We start from the raw sequence: 8,738 nt of genomic DNA, 5'->3' as shown, positions 1-8,738 counted from the left end.
GTCTTTTGACTGGAGCATTCAATCCATTTACATTCAGAGTAACTATCAAAAGATATGAATTTAGTGACATTGTATTGCCTGTAAAGTCCCTGTTTCTGTAGACTGTCTCTGTTACTTTCTTGTCTATATTACTCTTGGGGTTTCTCTTCACTTACAGAATCCCCCTTAGTATTTCTGGCAGGGCTGGCTTGGTGGTCACATATTCTTTCTGTTTCTGCCTGTCCTGAAAGCTTTTTATCTCTCCATGAGTTCTGCATGACAGGCTTGCTGGATAAAGTATTCTTGGATGCATGTTCTTCTCATTTCGTACCCTGAATATGTCTTGCCAGCCCTTTCTAGCTTGCCAGGTTTCTGTGGACAGGTCTGATGTTATTCTGATGTTCCTCCCTCAATATGTAAGGAACCTCCTCTCCCTGGCTATTCTCAGGATTATTTCCTTAGCTGTAAAATTTGCAAGCTTCACTATTGTATGTTGGGGTGTTGATCTATTTTTATTGATTTTGGGAGGGGTCCTCTCTGCCTCTTGGACTCCAACTCTTTTTTCCTTCCCCAGAATAGGGAAGTTCTTAGCTATTATTTGCTCAAATATACCTTCTAGCACTCTCTCGCTCTCTCTCTCTCTCTCTCCACCCCCTCAAGGATCCCAATAATTCTGACATTGGAATGTTTCATGGCATCATTACTCTCTGGAATCCTTTTCTCATGTGTTACTAGCAGCCTGTCTCTGTTTTCCTCAACTTCCTTCCTTTCCATCAGCATATCTTCTGGATCACTAATTCTCTCTTCTGGTTCATTTACCCTGGCTGTTAGAGTATCCAGTTTAGACTGCATCTCATTCATAGCATCTTTTTAGTTCAGCCTGATTACATCTCATTTCTGCTCTTAAAGATTCTATATTGTCACTAATGCTTTTTTCAGGCCTAACTATTGACTTTAAGGTTGCTATCCTGAATTCTATCTCTGACATTTTGCTTATATCCATATCCATTAGTTCTGTGGCAGAGGACATGGTCTCTGTTTGTTTTCTTTGTTGAGAGTTCCTCCTCCTAGTCATTCTGTCAAGGGATGGTTGAGTGAATGAGCAGAGTCCAAAATATCAACCACAACCCAAGCAAGATGCACCCTAGCAAAATCCGGAGTGGTCAGAAGCTACCACTGAAAAAGCAAAGCCAAAATTAAACACAAGAGTAAAATTAGAAAATTAAAAAATTTTTTAAAAGGTGGGGAGGGGAAGGGAGGCTAGAATCTCTCAGTGTGGACAAAGCAGGGTGTTTCAGTTGTTCCCGGGTGTATTTTGGTCTGTGTGTTAGAGGACACTATGTCCCAAAATTACAAGGAATGTAAAACTTATATAAAGGTAAAATTGAATAGAGTGAAAAAAGGACGAAAATACAATGAATGTGGAACACTATATCAAAAACTAATGATGTAATGTATGGTGACTAACATAACATTATAAAATAAAATTTTTTTAAAAGAACTAAAATAAAGCATATATCTATAAAAAATACAGGTGTGAAAAAATAGAAGTTAAAAAGCTACTATGAACTACAAGTTGATATAATAAACATCTAGTTGAAATGAGGAGATGGTAAAAAGAAAAAAAGACAGAGAAAAAGCATAAGGAAAAGAAAAAAAAAGAAAAAGAATTTTATCCAAAAAATAAACAAGTCATGAGGCCACATCTGGAGCTCAATATACAATTTTCCCCTGGTGTTGAGATTTTACAGTCTTATGGTATCCATAGGATTGTTGTCCCTTGTTCTTCCAGCCTGTCTTCTAGGGGAGGGGCTTGCCATGCTCTTTCTCAGTAACCCTGCCTGCGCGGATTTGCCCCACCCCCTGTTTGGGGGATGGGCTCAGTGGAAACTGTTCCTTTCTGTGGCTTTTGTTCCCTGGGGGCTTTCTGCGCCTCTTCAGAGGATGAGAGCAAAAATGGCCACAACCAAACCTTTTGCCAAGGCAGAAAATTCAGTCTGCCCTCTTTTTTTTTTTTTTAAGATTTTATTTATTTATTTGAGAGAGAGGATGAGAGACAGAGCACATGGGCGGGGGGGGGGTCAGAGAGAGAAGCAGACTCCCTGCTAAGCAGGGAGCCTGATGCGGGACTCAATCCCGGAACTCCAGGATCATGACCTGAGCCGAAGGCAGTCGCTTAACCAACTGAGCCACCCAGGCGCCCTTCAGTCTGCCCTCTTTAATAAACCCTCCAGGACAACAGTCTCCACTTCTGTGTGCACCACCAAAACTGCAACTTCCTGCAATGTGCACCCATAGCAACTCTCTTGGAGGTCATCCGAGGGGCCCAGGAGTGCCACTGCCCTTTATGATTCTAAATCCTCAAGCAGCTGCAGGATCCTGTGCACACCAAAAGCTCCTGGATAGTGTCTGGGTGCTGCTCTAAAGGCCTTTCTGTCCCACTACTGCTCTATGAGTTTTTGCCAGGTTGCAGGTGCAGGTTCCAGATTTTCTCAAGCTGTTCAAGAGAAGAGCTATTATCAACTGGCCCAGCTCACAGTTTATGGCAATCCAAACTGAGAGTCTCTTCCTGGGCTTGCTGACCATAACCTGCTTCCTGGCTCCACTGCTCAGGCACTCTACCAGTTCAGGAAGCCCCTTTTTTCTCTGGTTCCTCATATCCCAAGAACATAATGCCCTATCTAGATTCTGCCTTTTCATTTCCAGAGCCCCTTCTAGAGCAGATTTTTCAGGGTTCTGATTTTGCACTCCAGTGTTTTATCACTTTCCAAGAGCCAGCTTATGGAGGCTCCATCCCCCTTCTGTTTATCTACCGATATCCCCACAGATTCACAATTCCACAGTCCTACCTTGCAAAAAGCAGTCACTTACCTTGCAAAAAGCTGTCGCTTTTCTGCTTGTAGAGATCCAGATATATATTCTTACATCTGAGGCTAATTTCGTGGGTATTCAAAATGGTTTGATAGATATTCAGCTACATTTTGGGGACCAGTTGAGATGGGATCCCCTGCTCCTCCACCATCTTGCCTCCTCCCCCTGTAGGCTTTTTTTTTTCTACTGTAGGTTTTCAGTAGAATCTTAGGTGTCCGGAGCTTGTTTAATTTGGCTTTCAGTGTTTCAAGCTTTTCCAGTCTGAGTTTAGAGTTAAGTGAAATAGAGAGGAGCACCTTGTGTCAGTCCCTCAGGCATCCCTCAGACAGGTTAGATTAGGCATACACAGTAATTTGTCAATGTGGTCTGCTCTGCTCCCCTGGACAGAGGGAAATGGGGACACAGGCTGCCCCCACTTTAAGACAACTGATACTTTATGACTGCTGCTGTTTTAAGATTGCCACCACACGGGAACTTTCCAGAACGCTCGGTGAGACGCGGAGCAGCGGCGGCTGCCCGAGCTGCACCCAGCAACGCGCCCCTTCCCGCTCCCCCACACCGGCCTCAGCCCTCTCACCGGCTGTAGAAAATGGTGAAAGAAACCACTTACTATGATGTTTTGGGGGTCAAACCCAATGCCACCCAAGAGGAATTGAAAAAGGCCTACAGGAAACTGGCCTTGAAGTACCACCCTGATATGAATCCAAAGGAGAGAAGTTTAAACAGATTTCTCAAGCTTACGAAGTACTCTCTGATGCAAAGAAAAGGGAATTATATGACAAAGGAGGAGAACAGGCAATTAAGGAAGGTGGAGCTGGTGGTGGTTTTGGCTCCCCCATGGACATCTTTGATATGTTTTTTGGAGGAGGAGGAAGGATGCAGAGAGAAAGGAGAGGTAAAAATGTTGTGCATCAGCTCTCAGTAACCTTAGAAGATTTATATAATAGTGCAACACGAAAACTAGCTCTGCAAAAGAATGTGATTTGCGATAAATGTAAAGGCCGAGGTGGTAAGAAAGGAGCAGTCGAATGTTGTCCCAATTGCCGAGGTACTGGAATGCAAATAAGAATTCATCAGATAGGACCTGGAATGGTTCAGCAAATTCAGTCTGTGTGCATGGAGTGCCAGGGCCATGGGGAACGGATCAGTCCCAAAGACAGATGTAAAAGCTGCAATGGGAGGAAGATAGTTCGAGAGAAGAAGATTCTAGAAGTTCATATTGACAAAGGCATGAAGGACGGCCAGAAGATAACATTCCATGGTGAAGGAGACCAAGAACCAGGACTGGAACCAGGAGATATTATCATTGTTTTAGATCAGAAGGACCACGCTGTTTTTACTCGGCGAGGAGAAGACCTCTTCATGTGTATGGACATACAGCTGGTTGAAGCACTGTGTGGCTTTCAAAAGCCAATATCTACTCTTGACAACCGAACCATCGTCATCACCTCTCACCCAGGTCAAATTGTCAAGCATGGAGATATCAAGTGTGTGCTAAATGAAGGCATGCCAATTTATCGTAGACCATATGAGAAGGGTCGCCTTATCATTGAATTTAAGGTAAACTTTCCTGAGAATGGCTTTCTCTCTCCTGATAAACTTTCTTTGCTGGAAAAACTCCTACCTGAGAGGAAGGAAGTAGGAGAGACTGATGAAATGGACCAGGTAGAACTGGTGGACTTTGATTCAAATCAGGAAGGATGGCGCCATTACAATGGGGAAGCCTATGAGGATGATGAACATCATCCCAGGGGTGGTGTTCAGTGTCAGACCTCTTAATGGGGCCAGTGAAAAACACTGCTGGCATTTTATATGCAGTAGTGAATGAGTGAAGGACTATAATCATAGCTCACTACTTGCTATTGTTTTTGTTTTAATATTCAACTATAGTAGTGTTTTAAATGAAGAATAAACTCAAATATAAAAGCTCAAAAAAAAAAAAAAAAGATTGCCACCACACAAGAGAGAGGGTGACCATCACTATTTTGGTGACAGTCAACATTTTGTAGTATCTTTTTCTTGATTCAGTGCTTGTTTGGTTGCTATAAACTTTTGATTGCTTTCCTGAATTCTCCCAAAATTGGTTCTGACAGCTTCTGCCCATTGTTCAATGTTTCTGTCAGTAGGTGAGAGGTTGGAGTGGCCCTCTCCAAATTTTGCTGATGTCACCATTTTTATGATGTCATCCTGATTTACTTATCTTTGAAGACTTTTTATATTCTTTATCCATCTTTTTCCTAACGGTTTCCTCCTTTTTTGTTGCTGTTGTTGTTATTGTTGTTGTTGGTTCACAGGAATCCCTTGAATAGTCTGGCTATCAACTGCTGGCTTTCTTTGCATCATTTCCTCTCTTCATGTTCTGCCTACTCTTTTTCTGGCCCTCTGGTGAGATGGATGTTGGACTTTCTGGGTTATATCTTTTCAGTTTTATTTCACAGTTTCCATCATTTTACCTCTTTTTAGTACATTGTGGGATAATTCCTGGGCTTCATATTTCTATCCACTAAGTTCAGTGCTGTCCATTCTGCTTTTTAGCCCATCCTCCAAGTATTCTATTCCAACAAGTTAAGTTTTCCTTTTCAACATCTCTGGGTAGACAGTGTAGTGTGGTACTTAAGAACTAGAACTCTGGAGTCAGGACCCTGGCCCTGGAGTGGTCATAGCTGGCATATGAAAACGACAGATAAGGAGTGTGAGACTGTAAAAATAGCTTATGTTAACTCACATCAAGGACATGGTACTGAAAATGCATTATTTAAAATTATAGAGAAACTTGGCTATTTGAAATTATATCAGTGAGAGTAAAATATCTCACTTGTAACTGAAGGCTCTGAGCCATATGGTTCACTGACAGAGAAGCAGCTTCAGTTTCCAACCCAGCTGCAGAGATTTGAATAACAGGTTTTCAGACATAACACTGCATATTTATCTTAACTGAATTTTCAAAAGAACAGGAACTCTGAGTCTTCCTAAACCAGCCTGGATATTAATCCCTTTACACACACTCTGTGCTTTTCTCGGAGCCTAACAACTAGAAAACAACCTTATCCATGTCCTGAGAGTCTTGAAAGAGCCGTCATGGAAGAATAGAAGCTACTTTCACAGAAAAGATATATTTCTATCACTATTTGATAAGGAGGAGATATTCACCTAAACCAAAACTATGGGTACAGGCTCTAGAGACAGACCCACCATGAGCAAAACAATCAACTTCCCTGAACCTTCACTGTTCATCTGAAAACAGAAATAGAAATGCTTAACTCCCTGATTTAAATGTTACAAATTTATAACATTTGTTAATATTAATAAATATGGCTCAATAGATGTTGGTCTCCTGACTTGTCCACATCCCACCCCTTTCCAAGATACCCAGAATTAAAGGAGAAATGTGTTGCTGTTGGAAGGCTGTCTTGGGAAATTCTGTAAGAGAGAGAGGGGATTGTCAGCCTCTAGGCCATGACCACCAAAATCCATCCAAGGTCCTTGGGTAAGTCCCCAAATCTCTGAACCCCAGTTTCCTCCAAATTATTTCATGGAACTATTGTAAAGATTAGGTGGGGTCATTTGGTACTGCCTACAAGGTCTGGCTCATAGAAGATGCCCAGTAAGTGTTAGTGCTTTTTCCCCTTATGCCCCCTTCCACATCTGTAAAAAATTCCACCTGTAAAACTGACTTTGAGGGCCAGCATGTATATGGTATGTGATGAGTATGAAATATAAAATAAAAGTCAAGCTGGTAAAATGTCAAGCCTTGGCATCTAGTGAGGAGGTCATAATTAAGCAGGTAGGCCCTAAAGGTAGGGCAGGTGGATTTTTCTATACCTTGACATGGTAATGTGCCTTAGCCATACCTACACAACTTTGGTTTCAGAAAAGAGTTTTGGTCCTGATACATCAATAAAAATCTCAAAATGGGGCCTGAGAAAGAGGTTCCTCCAGTTCTGCCTGCCTTGGAGATGAAACGAAACCTCTTTGGAAACTAACTCTAAGTAGTTGTTTTCAAAGTGTGGTCCCCCAGACCAGCAGCATCAAAATCAACTGGGAACTTAGAAATGCAAATTCTCAGGCCCCACTTCAGACCTATTGAATCAGAAACTCTGGGAGTAGCCCCAATAATCTGTGTCTTAACAAGCCCTCCAGGGGATTCTGATATAGGCTATCATTTAAGAACCACTGCTCTAAGCCTTTTATCTGATTCCTAAATGCACATGTACATGCTTCCAGCACTCATGTGTAGAGGTCTGTTTTTTTTTTTTTAAGATTTTATTTATTTGAGAGAGAGAGAGCACACACGAGCAGGGCAGAGGGAGAGGGACAAGCAGACTCCCCCTGAGCAGGGAGCCTGATGTGGGATACAATCCCAAGACCCTGAGATCATGACCCGGGCTGAAGGCAGATGCTTAACCAACTGAGCCACTCAGATGCCCAAGAAGGTCCCTTTTATCAGGTGGGCATTTGCTAACAGTTTTTCTTTCTTTTTTTATTAAGATTTTATTTATTTATTTGACAGAGAGAGACACAGCGAGAGAGGGAACACAAGCAGGGGGAGAAGGAGAGGGAGAAGCACGCTTCCCACAGAGCTGGGAGCATGATAGGCTTGATCCTGGACCCCCTGGGCTCAATCCCAAGACTCTGGGATCATGACCTGAGCCAAAGGCAGATGCTTAACGACTGAGCCACTCACGCGCCACCTGCTAACAGTTTTTCAAGCAGGGGATTAATTGTATCAAATCACATATTCTTTAAGTTGCTTTTAGGACTACAAAAGCTTACTAGGAGCTTTTGTGATTTGAATATGGAGCTCTGGGACTAAACAACACTCACCCAGTGCCAATCAAGCAGCACTGGTGCCATTAACCTCACCCACACTTCTCTAATTCCATACTACCAACCCATCAAGGCAATGGCACCTCATTCAAATAATTTCATTCCCCAAAATCCAATCTGGAGGTTAGAAGAAGTTTTCTTGGGGCTAGATTGGGAAGAAAGTTAAGAAACTACTCTCCACCAACTAAGTGCACATATGTTTTTCTCCCAAGGTTTGCTTTTGTAAAGCAGGACAAGCTGTAATGCATCTTTTAGGAGATGGTGATTTCCACACCAAGAAAGAGTAGGTTCCAGTGAGTTCCAAAGGTAGAAATCCTCTAAGTGAATACCAATGCTTGACTCAGTTACATAAAATTAAACAATGCTCCCAGGTAAACCAAAGGCCCACAGACTAACTTTATTCTGCAGGAAAGGAGATTTCATTTGGGGAGATTCTTTTTAAAATAGTCATCTATGGGGGGATGGGGTAATTGGGTGAAAGGCATTAAGGAGGGCATGGGATGTGATGAGCACTGGGTGTTATATGCAACTAATGAATTATTGAACATTACATCTGAAACTAATGATGTACTATATGTTGGCTAATTGAATTTAAATTTAAATTTTAAAAAATAAAAATAAATAAATAAAATAGTCATCTATATTCAAAGATTTTTTGCCTGATAGGACATGATTTTTCAGTTCTATAAACAGACCATAATAAAAAGTCACTCTGTTCCCAAATACCCATCTTCCATATGAGGAAAAAAGTACCTCTTTTATGTACTCCTGAAATTATTCTAGTACAATTTATCACTTATTGGCCCCTGGTCATCCAAGTGACTTAGTCTGTCCTAAAAAGACATTATGCATTGAAAGTAGAGTTACCTCATGTTTAGTAGAGATTTTGAAGTTGAAATCATCTCTTTTGCTACCTTTTATTCAAGTTGCCAGACTCTATTCTCCACTGTCTTGGCTCCTATTTCCTAATCCACATCTTGTGCCAACTAAAGCTTGCCACACATATGGTCAGTATCTGTTTAGAATATCTAGAAAACAGGAAACCTAGATGTTACATTTCT

General features: G+C 41.7%; 1 pseudogene; it reads left to right on the top strand.

Moving 5' to 3' along the window:
- The first annotated feature begins 3,439 nt into the window (after window positions 1–3,439).
- On the top strand, window positions 3,440–4,644 carry LOC118356268 (annotated as a pseudogene).
- Window positions 4,645–8,738: the final 4,094 nt, after the last annotated feature.

This window comes from Zalophus californianus, chromosome 14, assembly GCF_009762305.2.
Source record: "Zalophus californianus isolate mZalCal1 chromosome 14, mZalCal1.pri.v2, whole genome shotgun sequence".
Lineage (NCBI taxonomy): Eukaryota > Metazoa > Chordata > Mammalia > Carnivora > Otariidae > Zalophus > Zalophus californianus.
This window is presented reverse-complemented; position numbering and strand designations above follow the sequence as displayed.